Source organism: Bacillus rossius, chromosome 2 (assembly GCF_032445375.1).
Source record: "Bacillus rossius redtenbacheri isolate Brsri chromosome 2, Brsri_v3, whole genome shotgun sequence".
NCBI classification, from domain to species: Eukaryota; Metazoa; Arthropoda; class Insecta; order Phasmatodea; family Bacillidae; genus Bacillus; species Bacillus rossius.
In genome coordinates, this window is record NC_086331.1 from 83,555,720 (window position 1) to 83,569,741 (window position 14,022).

The window sequence follows — 14,022 nt, forward strand, 5'->3', positions numbered from 1 at the left end:
CCCAGAGCCAGCCCCCTTGAAAGGGTGCTGAAATGTTACCCACATAGAGCAAGCGCGCTAAGAGAAAATAGTTTTAACTGTTAAGGAAATGGGTATCGTGTGGAGCTGGCTTTACTAAAACTTCTCTGTAAAGTGAACAAGATTCATTTATGTGTGTAAAATTAATAACTTTTTTCTTTTGTTAAAACCAATGATCTGATCTGCTTTTATTTCCAAGTAGATAAATTTCCGCTAACGGAAAATTTTAATTTTCGTATTTTTATCATGTTTTAAAGTATATATGAATCATAAAGTCCTAAAAAAGTCGATAGTTTAAAGAACAATATATTTTTTCTTGAGCGTAAAAATTTATACAATAATAACAAAATATCTACAAAAGTATTCTAGAGCTTGTGTGTTAAATAAAATAGTGTGTTTCTTATTCGATTTGGACTATAAAACAAATTTAAGGGGGGATTAAGCACTGCTGTCTTAGATTTTATTAATTACCTATTTTTTTATAATTTAATTTTTGGTGTATTTATTCAAATGCTAAGCATGCCAAATCATAAAAGGTTATATACCCAATTTTTATGCTTTGTGACAGTCCAGTTTATATTTTGTTAAACGTAATATTTACTTCCGGGAGAAAGTAGCTTATTGTTTCACGCGAGAAAAAAACATGATCACGACTCCAGTCAACGCATGTTGACACCAACAAGTGCCCAACACCAGCCTCTATGCCATGCCAAGCCACAAAATGCACTAAGCAAGCTGCTCTACTCTATCTGTTGCATAACACATGCAAAACCAATATTCGGGTCTCTGTTCCCGTTAAGAATAGGTTTCACACGACATGTTTGTTATTTTATTTTCTTGAGGGCTATTCTTGTAAATTTGACGCGATAGAGCTGTAGCATTTTATGTTTACTCTCAAAAATTCTTAAAACCGATATTTAATAAATATTACATATTAAAGTAGTATATAAGTGTATATCCTAGACCTGGGTTCTGGGTGAAGAGCTGGAGCCGATGTCCACCATCTTGGATTGTGACGTCACGGCAGCCCTCTTGGATAACCTTTAACTTGACCTTGACCTTACCCCAGCACCATCTTGTATCCGCCATCTTGGATTCTACCATTTTGAATTATGATTTCATCTTTGCAATTTTAGTTACAGCCGTCATCTTGAAAATCAGTGATTATTATCTGATTTTAATGGAAAAACATTTAAAATCAATAAAAAATTGGATTATTAAACTTTTAAAAAAGTTCTAACATTTTGTTTTCTGTCATTATAAATGATGACATAACCATTGCAATTTTCTTTATCACCGCCTTCTTGAAATTCCGTAATTATTAACCAAAAATCAGGAAAATTTTTAAAATTTATTAAATATATATTTAATATATTTTAAATTTAAAAACTGACTTAAATCATGTAGTCCTTGGTTCGAACTGGATGAGGGTAACATAAAAATGGCGATGGATCCTTCCTCCATGGAGGCCACCGACAGACTGACCTCCACACACTAAATCCAATGTATACATTACGTCAGCTAGTATAGCATCATAGTGCCCATATTGTTTTCGTCTGTGGAAGGCCGCCATCTTGAATCTGACATATTGATTTCATCTGCTAGAGTGTAATGCCGCCATTTTAGTTTAATTTTTACTCGCTAGAGTGTAGAAATCATTTATTTCCAAGGCGCCCGCAATCTCGAAAATTGTCCGCCATATTGTAAATCTGTAATTTTAAGTTAAAAACTCGGGGAAAATTCCAAAAATCGGCAAAAAATTCACTTGTTATTTTAATGACTGCTTCGATCACCTCTGTTCGATCATTGATCAAAACAAAAAAAGTTTAACTAAAATTATTAGTAACTGTAACCGATTTGAAAAATAAAATATACTTAAAGTTTTTTACAAACAAAAAAAAATTACATAATTTCTGCAAATACAAAAACAAGGAAATTACTACCGTTTTTTCTATTTATGCATCTGCTACCCACGAATTAAAGCGAGGTGGGAAGCTCCACCACTTGACATGGGATCGACCATTTTTTTGTTTAAGAATCTTTTCCACCAAGAATGTATCGGGAAACATCGTAGGCTAAATCTTTTCGGCACAGAAAGAAGCCACCTCGATAACCTTGTGGTCCAAATCTCCTATTCGCCAATGTTGGTTACATGGAAAAGTTCGGGACTCCAATTCGCAGTGAAACCATTTTCGAAGATGCCTTTTTGCTTGGAGATCCGCATGATGGCACCTACATTAGCTTTACACTTTCGTGGATATTGCTTCTTCGTGTTGGAAAACACTGTTCAAAGCAAGTGATCGTCCTTTAAATCTTTGGGCTTCATTTTCGTGGTAGAATGTACAGTAGAATTATATTAGCTTATTAGTTTCAGCAAGGTATCAAGCCACCTGTAATTTCCATTAGTTGTGAACTGTCACCACATTTTGGTGCGCAAAGTTTTGTTAAACCTTTCGACAACACAGGCTTTGTCATTACTAAATGTAGAGTAGTGTTTGATTCCAAACAAGTTCATCAAAGCCTTGAAGGTTGCTTTGTAGAATTCTTAGCCGAGATACGTTTGCAGGTGCGATGGTACACGTCCATCACGCAAAATGCATGTCATGGCCTCGGTTACATTGATTGTATTCTTCGATTTTACAGGTCTCGCCCCAGTAAACATGCTATACGCATCGATGACTGTCAACATGTACTTGAAACATTTATTCACTCGGGAATATAGTATCATTTAAACAAGGTCCTCCTCGAATAAATCATCAAGACAAAGCACTTCGACTTTGCCCCGAAGGTATTTTCGTATTACAGGAGCATGAAGTTCGCAAGCGATTCTGGTTCGACTCATTGTATGTAGCCTGTTTACCTTAGTTCTTCGAGTATGGGGACTATTTCGTTGATGTGCAAATAATTTCCCACACTCTGTGAAGTCAGGAAAAACTTAACCAGTCGATCAATTTGTTTGAGTCGTCTCAATGCACATAGTAAAATTACTGAAAACTTTCTACCTTTTTTTAAACCTTCACCATGTACTGCTAGTTCACTGAAGAGAGTAGTTGGAATGCCGATTTTTTCATTATATTCGCTTTCCTGGATCATTATCACGAAAATGCGCATGAGTTAGTTTTAGAAGTTTTTTGTACTCATGCAAATTGTCTTGGGAAGTCTTTATGTTCCCTGCAAAACAGCAATTTGTGCAGACCTTGAGTCCCGTGTGATTTGTAATTTTCTACACATATATTTCCTGGTAAAAAAAAAACTTTAGCATCGAGGAACCACCTAATATGTTAACTGTACACTACGTAGGTCGTGTCATTATTCCGACTCGTAAACGTTATCAGGTATGGTCGGACCATTGCATTAACTTGGTGCCCCTTTTTCGGTATTTTTTTCTTGTGCATGGACTCTGTACTTGTTAAGTCCTCTTCTTCTCGATCTGGTTCATACTTTCTCTTCTTTACAGTTGGCATTTCATCTTCAACTTCTGTCTTCACAATGATGGCTGGTTCTTCCTTGTTTTTAAGTTCGTCGAGACGACTAGTGATTGGTTTAAATATCTCCTCATTTGCCATCTCACGTGCAAGTCTGGTTCGTCTAGCAAGTAAATACTGTTCACGAACAGACTGTATAGCTCGATGAAGGTCACTGGCCAGGTTCGACATTGTACTGGCTGAAAACTTATTGCAAGACCTCCTTTTATACTTTTTTATTCGTTCGCAGAAACTTCTTTCTTGTGTTTGGCCAAATATTAATTTGTTGACAAGTGAGATAGTGATGCATTCAGACTACTTTGAAAAGTCCTCAGATCGTCACGTCTTTGTGCATTCGATACTTCGATCATGTCGCGAATGCGAGAATCCGAGGCTTCCACGCGCTGGTCGATGGCAACGAGATACTCTAGTAATTCCTTTTTCACACTTTCTACTTTTTGAGCCAGTAGCGAAATGTATTTGCGGATAACGTCGTCATGAGACTTGAGAGCAGTACGTAAGTCTCGACTGCTGCGTCCAAATTTGGAAATGCTATGACTCATGTTTGACGATAAACTGATCGAAACCTCTTCTGTACCTGCCCTTATATAGCGGCCAGTCCTTTACGATGACTAGAAATCCGTGCTCGTGTTTCCAGCACAAGGAGCACATGTCTTTGAATTCCTGGAATGTCATGTCGGTGTTTACGTGATCGTCATAAGCGTGACGTAAATAAAGTTCGTCCATGCGAAACAAAACTATGACATTTGCGTTGTCTCGTAGGAGATGTTTTGGAATACGACTGTACGTCTGACACAGGTAAACGCAGTCTACCTTGGAGTGTCTGCCCATGGAAAAGTACTCTTGTATTATGCCTTGCTTCTCGCACATTACATCGTCGAAAACAAACACGGAATTGGCTTTTGTTTCGTTTGGAGGTACCACTTCTGCATTATCATTAAATGGAAAATACTCCAGACCATCCACCGAGCGTAGAACAGTAGCTAGACGCTGGTACTTTGGCTGTTGCAACGACTTGGAATACAAGTAAACGTTTTCGAAGCGAAGACCGTTTGGTTCCTCCAGTAAACTCAGAAGAACACACGTTTTGCCGCAGTTGGACGGACCCGCCATTATGCATCGTACGGCAGCAGGCAACAGTAAGCCATGTCGTGATTCACGCGCAATAAATACATCGTCTTGCGTAATGCGCACGGGCAAACACACTTCTTGCTTGACAACCTGCATTGTACTGACGAAATTGTATAAAATCAAACACATTTATACTTTCTGGTCAGTTGTGTGTAATGTCTCGAAGAGGTAAGAACAAAAAACGGATCGGTGCAGGACTCGTGAACTCGCTGATAAACAATCTACCATTCGATTTTTTTTTTTTTCCTAACCTAACTAAAACTAAGTGTATTTGGGAGGGGTCCGGGTTAGGGAGGGACCTAAGTGCGTCTCAGGCCGAAGCCTATACGCCTTAGTCATGCTGGGATTAGCCATGCAGGGAGAGGGTCGCATGCATCGTGTGCTAGGAGGGGATTGGCCAGCCATGGCAGCGATTGGCGCCATGACTAACTTCCCTCACTCTTAACTCTAAACTACTAGATAAGTTGGGCCCAGGTAAAACCTGCATAGACACAGGGAAAACCCTGGGCACTTTCATGCGGGATGCCAAATTTCATGCATTAATTTCAGGCAGGTTCAATACGGGAGAAAGAAGGATGGTTCAGGAAGAAGAGTTGGTCAGAGCAGAAAGAGTCTACCATGCGGGGTTTGGGCGCTTGGACTTAAATGTCCGCATTGTTTGTTGTTCTGCAGTTCTGGATCTTCTGACCAGGGACGCGAGCGCCCCTGGTGGTGGCTGGCCACACCGGGCCACCCACTCCGCCTCCAGTAGCACCTAAACTAAAAGAAGAAAATTAGAACAACTTACTTACTAAACATACACACGCAGAACATATTTAAATCGTCGAACGCGGGACTAGGAGAGAAAATCGCGGCCTGGGGCGTTTCCAAAATCATGAAGGCAAAGACGAAATTAGGACTGGGTGCTCGTCAAGCCAGCTCCATCAAGTCAAAAACTAACTCACGCAAGACCAAACGCAAGACTGGTGCAGGCGTGCAAAAAGCCAAGCAAAAATTGCAGACTCTCGACAAGAAGATTATAGGAGGATTTCTTCCTTTGCTTTTGCCTGCATTGGGTGCTCTCGGCGGCCTCATCGGTGCAACGAGCGGTATAGTGCGGGCAGTCAACACTTCGAAGAATGAACGCAAGCAGTTAAAAGAAGCACAGCGACACAATGCCAACATGAAAGCCATTGCCATCGGTAAAAAAAACGGCGCAGGACTGTACTTATGGCCTCACAAGGCAGGTCGGGCCATGAAAAAAAAACGAATGAAAAAATCCTAAGTTCTTTGCCGAAACGACCGCTCACCAACGTAGATTTAATAAAGTACGCACGCAAACTAAAAATACCAAATTTCCGCTGCGTGTTTATGCGAGACACTTTGCCCAGCAAGCCAAAGACACGTGAGTGCGCCATCATTAATTTAGACACGTCGACGGGTCGAGGCATGCACTGGGTGGCGTACATAAAGTCTGGAAAAATGGCCGAGTACTACGACAGTTTTGGACATTTACGGCCTCCGCCATAACTGCGACAGTACCTGAACCGGTCCACTACGTTGTTTTACAATTACGAAACGGAACAGAGGCCTAATCAAACAAACTGCGGACACTCGTGTCTTCGCTTTTTAACAAACAAAAATTAGCTGACAAATAAAAATTGCTACTTAAAGGTTGTGCAGTGATGATAATTTATTAGTCATGTCGATATCACTTACCTTGACAGGTCACGCATCTGAGCTGCGGGCGGTTCATTTCCCGCCTCTGGATTTAGACGAGGAATGGTGTATCGGACTCGCAGATTTTCAAACGTATAATGCCATACCTAATATCGACGAGGAAAACTGCAAGATCTGCTTCCTGAAAAGCGATGGGACCGCTCATGAAATACGGTTACCTGTTGACTCTTACGAAATTGATGACATTGCAAATTACATCAGGGATATGTTACCACAGGATGTAGACTTTCAACTGCGTGGAAATCCAAACACTCAAAAAAGCATTCTAACATGTAGTGAAAATTTCGACTTTACGAAACCTGGCACCATAGGTACGATGCTCGGATTCGAATCAAAGGTGTATGATACAGGAAGAACGTACGAATCTACGCGCGTAGTAAACATTTTGCCTGTGAATGTCATAAGAATAAACTGTAATTTATCTAGTGGAACGTATCTCAACGGAAGACTAAGCAACATGCTGTACGAGTTTTCGCCGATGGTCCCGCCAGGATATAAACTGGTCTAAGTACCGCAAAGTATCATTTACGTTCCAGTCGTCGTGAAGTGCGCACACGAAGTCGTCGTCAGAATCGTTGACCAGCGAGGACGATTGGTGAATTTTCAAGACGAAGAAATTACATTACGTCTGCACTTGAAGCGATGGGCATAAAGTTCGTAACACCGAACAGTTATAAAAGAAATCGTATTGCCATGAATAAGAACAGTTCTCTACCAGACATCGGTGCGTTAACACCTGACAACATAAATTATCTTCTCAGTATTGGACAAGTGCTGAATAAATATGGAAGACGAAATACTCAACGTGGAAGATCCGATCATTTTTGATGACAGCATTACGAAAATGGAATTGCACGAGTACCAGCCTTTCCTGCTCGGACCATACGCACTACCATCGGAAGTACGCATTGCAGTACAGCACCAAGATATTTGTACTTTACCTTCGCAGTCATTTCTACGTATAAGAGGCACGCTGACAGAGCGGATGGTACGCACCCGACAACGACATCAATATCCTGCAATGGTATTCTTCACCTAATCGAGCGCATTACATATGTACTCAATGGCGTCGAGGTAGACCAGACGAGAGATGTAGGCATAACATCTGCTATGAAAAATTACCTTTCGCTCACACCAAATGAACTGTCTGCTGCAAAGATGGCCGGTTGGGCTCTCGAGGATGAATATAAGCTTCCGGTTTATGCCGAAGGGAAGTTCGAAGTTTGTGTTCCTCTGTCCATGCTTCTTGGATTCGCTGAGGACTACAAGCATATAATCATTAATTCGAAACAAGAGCTCGTAATGCTTCTCGCCAACACGCACGTTAATGCAATTATCGTCGCTGCAGAAAACCCTCAAGATGTCTCGCTAACACTACAGTCTATCGAGTGGATGCTGCCCCACATCCAAGTGAGCACCGTTGAACGAGTCAAGATGGCAAGAACTTCGATGTGCCATTCCGATCCTGGAGCCTGGAAACTTATCCTGGCTTGCCTCATAGTCAGCGTATCAATTGGATAGTAAAGTCCAGCTTCGCTACGGAAAAACCAAGATACATCATCTTCGGGCTTCAGACCGGAAGACAGCTCAATGCAGGAGTAAGTCGCTCCGTATTCGATAAATGTCAAATACGTAATGTAAAAATATTTTTAAACAGCGAAAGTTATCCGTACGTTGACATGAACATGGACTTTGAAAGTGGAAGATTTCTTCTCGCATATCAAATGTATGCCAATTTTCAGCAAGCTTACTATGGGCGGAGACAGTCACCGATACTGAGTCCCGACAGTTTCAAGAACAAGGCTCCGTTAATGGTGTTTGATGTTTCCAAACAGGATGATCGTATAAATTCAAACATCATCGACTGTAGGATCGAGATAACGACTAGCGGAAAAATTCCACCAAACACCTATGCTTTTTGTCTGATACTTCACGATCGGCTTGCTTCGTACAATTGTCGAGACAAACTTGTGAAAATTCTGACATAAATACCGTTTCGTTTTCTATGGTAATTTAGTTACGACCGAGCATTGCTAGCGACAAGATGTACTGCAACCTGCAAGGTTTCCAGAGTCAGCACGGATTGGTGTTCAAGGAAATTAGCGTCACCTCCGGAGACAAGACTCGAACACGCACTTTCCGACCTCCGTATCCGTGGAAACTACTAGACGAAAAAAGCAAACGGTCGAATGAATGGCTATGTAAATATTATCACGGACTAGAGTGGGACGAAGGAAAAATTCCGTACCACCAAGTGAAAAACACTATTGAAGATTTACTAGTTCAAAACGAAATAATCTACGTCGCCGGACCTGAACAGAAGAAATGGCTGAGCAAGTTGTGTGATGCACCTGCTGAAATTGTAGACCTACAGACCGACTACGGCTGTCCTTCCCTGCGCAAGCTTAGTGCAATATACGACGTGCAGCCACGCGACAAGTTTGAACGTGTCTGTGCCTGTACAAACTCGCAGTTAATGCAGAAATGGCACGCACAGTGTTAGTAGGAGCCTACATATATAAATGACGTACCTACGTACGTGCCTTCAGTTGTCGTTCGACCTGTAAGAAGATGTTTACGTTTCATCCTGCTAACGTGTACATGAGCGCAAGACCTAGCTTCAGCAGTGTCGAGTACAGCTACTGGGATTCCGGGTATCTACGTACATATACAGAAACCTGTGATGGAGGCGCTAAGCATTGGCGGTTTGCGCACTTTCCTGTGTCCTACGAACCGACTCAGCAGCTGGTAGATTGTTGCGAACCTGGAAACTGTGCCGTCTAAAACATGAGACCACACACAATCATTCCTGCTAGCATCGCTGAGGTAGTCGCCTCGTCTGCATGTGCAACACCAAACATGGACGTGTTGCAACATGTTGCGACCTGTGATGCTTCTACGCAGACTTCCAAACGGTGTGCGTCTCGTCGTTGAAGTTCAGGCAGTGAATCTGTCCCAACTAGCACTGAGCCAAAGCCCAGGCGTAGCCGTGGTCACAGACGTCACAGGTCATGTCTTGTCGGAGTTGTCGACGTCGCAGAAGATGACCAGCTGGAAACCTGTGTTCCTGATCGCGTGACCGGCGAACCAGTTGGAACCGGAGTCAACGAACCAGTTGGAACCGGAGTCAACGAACCAGTTGAAACCGGAGTCGACGAGGCAGTTCGTGCGGCATTAAAGACTTTGCTTGTGAAAATGCTTGATTCCTTAACCTAATATGTATTTGTGTACTTTTTATAAATAAATGTGTAAAACTTTAACTCGTGTGTTTTTTATTTCTACAATTTTTAGGTACCTAATAGAAAAATTTTAAATAGAGACAATATTTTGACTCATGTAGTATACCAGTAGACCACGGGTATATAAGCGAGGTTCAGACGACTGGACCCGTAGTTCACCTCTGACCGCGGTGCAGTACGGACGTGCTCTCTCCAGTAAGTTTCGTGAGATTTAGTTATGTCGACCGGAATAGACTGTCTACCGACAGCAGCGGGGACCTCAATGGCAGCAACGATGATGGAGTCGGAGATCCCGATACCATTTGCAGAGGAGACCACGGCAGCGGAGAGCTCAATGGCTGAGGTGTCGACAGCTGTAGAGATCCCGATACCTGCTGCAGAGGAGACAACGATACGTGCTGTTCCACCATCAGCTGATGTTTCATCATCTGCATTCCAGACATCAATTAATGAAGAGCGTACATCGCATCAATGCAAATATTGTGGTGCATCAATAACCTGCAGTAGGTCTCTGACAATCTCTCGAGAGACATATAAGTGCGACAAATGCGATAAGGTTTTTTCGCATTGTAACAGTCTGGATAGTCACAAGATTATGTGCATAGGAAAATAATCAAGTGATAAGATGCTTCCATACCATCAGACATCATCATTTATTGCCTTACCTGAGGCGATAGTCAACAAAAGAGCAGTAGTGAATTGCCAAAACTTGAAGGACCAGTTTTGTTTTAAATGGAGTATTTTGGCAAGATTTGTCGAGGGAAGTCATCAAAACCGTGTTGATAAAATGTATTATACTTTGGAGAATAAGTACAACTTCGATGGACTGTGCTATCCGCCACCATTAAATCAGATAAAAGTTTTTGAGAAAAATAACCCTGAAGTCTCAGTTAATGTGTATGCGCTAAATGAGGATAATAAGGTATGTCCGATTCGGGTAACCAAACAAGAAAGAAAAAATCATTTCGATTTGTTGCTTGTGACAAATGAAAGCGGTGCTGCACACTACTGCTACATCAAAAACTTCTCCCGACTTGTGAGACCCCAGGTTACAAAGCATCAACATAAGATTTATATGTGTAAGATGTGCTTTAAGTATTTCGCTAATCGACCTCGAAAATCAGGACTTACAGCTATACAGTGTCTTGAACAGCACAAGATTAAATGCGGAAATATATCTTAACCAAGTTTTTAGTAATTTGTCTGTGTTTTTTTTTGTACTTGTAGTAGTGTAGTATGTATGTAATAAAGTTTTTTTAAAAGAACTTGCGGTGTATTTATTTTCTCAAACCTGCCACTTTAGTGGTACTTTGTTAAAATATTAAAGTTGATTTGTATCGGCCAGGGATCGAACCAAGGACCTTAGTCGATCTAATCAACCATTATATAGATTACAAATTTATTTAATGAATTTTGAACATGGTTTATTGAAATTATTATTTTTTTACATAAAATTAAAAATTATTGCATCGATCAGGTATCGAACCGAGGACAGGAATCGATCGAATCAATATGTAAATTAATGAGTGATTTATTTAATGAATTTTGGAATTTTTCCCGAATTTCTAGCTAAATAATTATGGATTTTCAAGATGGCGGCCAAATGACAAGATGGCGGACATGACGTCATGTTACCTGACGATATATATGAATGACAAAAAGTGGTGGGGGGAGCAGTCTGCCTGCAGCCACCATTGAGGAAGGAGCCTGTCGTCATTTTTATTTTTTTTTGCTCTCACCGGGTTCAAACCGAAGACTGCGAACTCCGTGTCGTAAAAGTATGTTTTTTATTAAAAAAAATATTAAAATTTATTATTTAATTTTTTTATAAATTTTAAAATATTTTTCATTAAAATTGGATAGTAAATTGAAAGATGGCGGGCGTAACGGAAATTGCAGCGGTGACTTTATATTCCATGATGACGTCAGAGGCTTGTCTGAGGCTGTAGACATGGATGCTTAAGCCTACATATGGACATTTCTAGCTGCTGGTATTTTTAAGGAATAAAACGGGAAATTTTCCCTCGAAACAGGAAATTTTTCCCTCGAAGGAGAAATTTTTGGTTTGTGGAATTTTTTGAGAATTTTTGGCGGAATTTTTTTTCAAAAAAATTGAAATTTTGGCGATTTTTGAGGAATTTTGGGAAAATTTTGCCCAATTTTGACGGATTTTGAGGGTTAAAGGTCAATGTCCTACTTGTCCCGTTACGCTGTGTCCCGTTGCACTCATCCAAGATGGCCGCCGTGACGTCACAATCCAATATGGCGGACCGACAATCACAATCCACACCCTGAACCCTGATCTCGGACCGGCTATCCTATACTACTGATATCAGGTATGGACGGACCATTGCACTAACTTGGTGTCCTCTGTACTTGAAAAGTAACTCTTTTTATTGATCTGGTTCATACTTCCTGTTTTTTTGCAGTAGGCATATTGTCTACAACTTCTGTCTTCACACTGATGGCTGGCTCTTTAATATTTTTAAGTTCGTCGAGACGACTAGTGATTAGTTTAACTATCTCTTCATTTTCCATTTCACGTGAAAGTCTGGCTTTTATAGCAAGTAGATATTTTTCACGAACAGACTGTATAGCACGATGAAGGTTACTGGCCAGGTTCGACATTGTACTGGCTGAAAATATGTTGCAAGACTTCCTTTTTTTTTCTTCCGCAGAAACCTCTTCTCTGGGGTTAACCAGATCTGCTGGTGGATGGGTACAAGGTACTCTAGTAAATCGTTTTTTGTACTTTATACTTTTCAGCCGAGAAGCGAAAAATATTTCCGGATATCAGTGTCGTGATACTTGAGAACAGTATGCAGTTCGGTACTGCGACTGCTACGACCGAATTTCGAAATTCTATGACTCATGTTTTATGATAAACTAATTGAAAACTTTTCTGTACCTGACTTTATATAGAGGCTAGTCTTTGACTATAACAAGGAGTCAGTGATCGGTTTTACAGCATAATGAGCACATATCTTTGAATTCCTGGAAAGTCATGTCAGTGTTTACGTGATCGTCATAAGCTTAATGTAAATTAAGTTCATCCATGCGAAAGAATACTATGATGTTTGCGTTGTCTCGTAGCATATGTTTCGATATACGTCTGTACGTCTGACACAGGTAAATGCAGTGCACTTTGGCGTGTCCGCTCATGAAAACTTACTCTTGAATTATGCCTTACATCTCACACACGAAATTGTCAAAACTGTCACTGAATTGGCTCGTACTTCACTAGGAGGAAGCACATCTGCATTATCAATAAACGGAAAATACTCCAGTTCTTCCACCGATCGTAAAAATGTAGCTAGGCGCTGGTACATTGACTGTTGTAATGTCTTGAAATAGGGGTACACAATTCCTAACTGAAGACCGTTTGGTTCCTCCTGCAGACTAAGTAGAATGCACGTTTGGCCGCAGTTGGATGGGCCCGCCATAACGTATCATACGATAGAGGGCAATGACGAGCCATGTTGTGACTGCACGCACTGAATACATCGTCTTGCGTGATGCGCACGGACAAACACACTTCTTGCTTGACGATTTCTATAGTACTGGTGAAAATGTATAAAAGCAAACACATTTATACTTTCGGCTCTGTTGTGGTAATGCCTCGAAGAGGTAATAACAAAAAAGACATCGGCGCAGGACTCGTAAACTCGCTGATAGATACTCTATCTTTCGAGCTACACATTCCAAGCTACAGGTTCTGTGGTCCTGGAACGAAACTAGTCGAACGACTAGCTCGAGGCGACAAGGATATTAATTTTCTTGACGAGAAGTGCAAGCAGCATGAGATTGCCTATCCCCCAGCAGGATCTGGAATCAAGGCAGCGAGCTGAAGAGATACTGACATAGCAAGCCGAAGATAAAAGTAAATCACCAGACGCAGGACTTGGGGAGAAAATCGCGGCATGTGGCGTATACAAAATCATGAAAAAGTTGAAGTTTCTTATGACATACAGTGTAACCAGCAATGGCGCATGTAAAAAAAACTCTTAAATCAATCTTCTCAATTGCAAGAACCATTAAAAAAACACCCGTGTAAGATAATTAAAAATAGATTACGTTAAAAATGTGTATAGTAACATGTATTTATATTTAAAATGAATTTAATAAACATAATTTAAGTTGAATAATTCAAAATAAATAATTAGATTAATGTTTTATCACTAAAAATATTTATAGAATTAGTAAAAACAATCGAAAACTTAATATTTCTTTGACTTCGTTTTTTGTACCGATAAATATTTTTAGTTTTTTTAGGACTATAGAGTTATTAAATCCAGAAATGACATTCACCAAACTTTTTTTTAAGAAAACATTGAAAATTTTTTAGATACAATAAGGAATGGGTGCTTTTTGAACCAGGCCCCGCTAGACCAAGCTCAAGACTGATTCAGGCGTACAAAAATCCAAGAAAA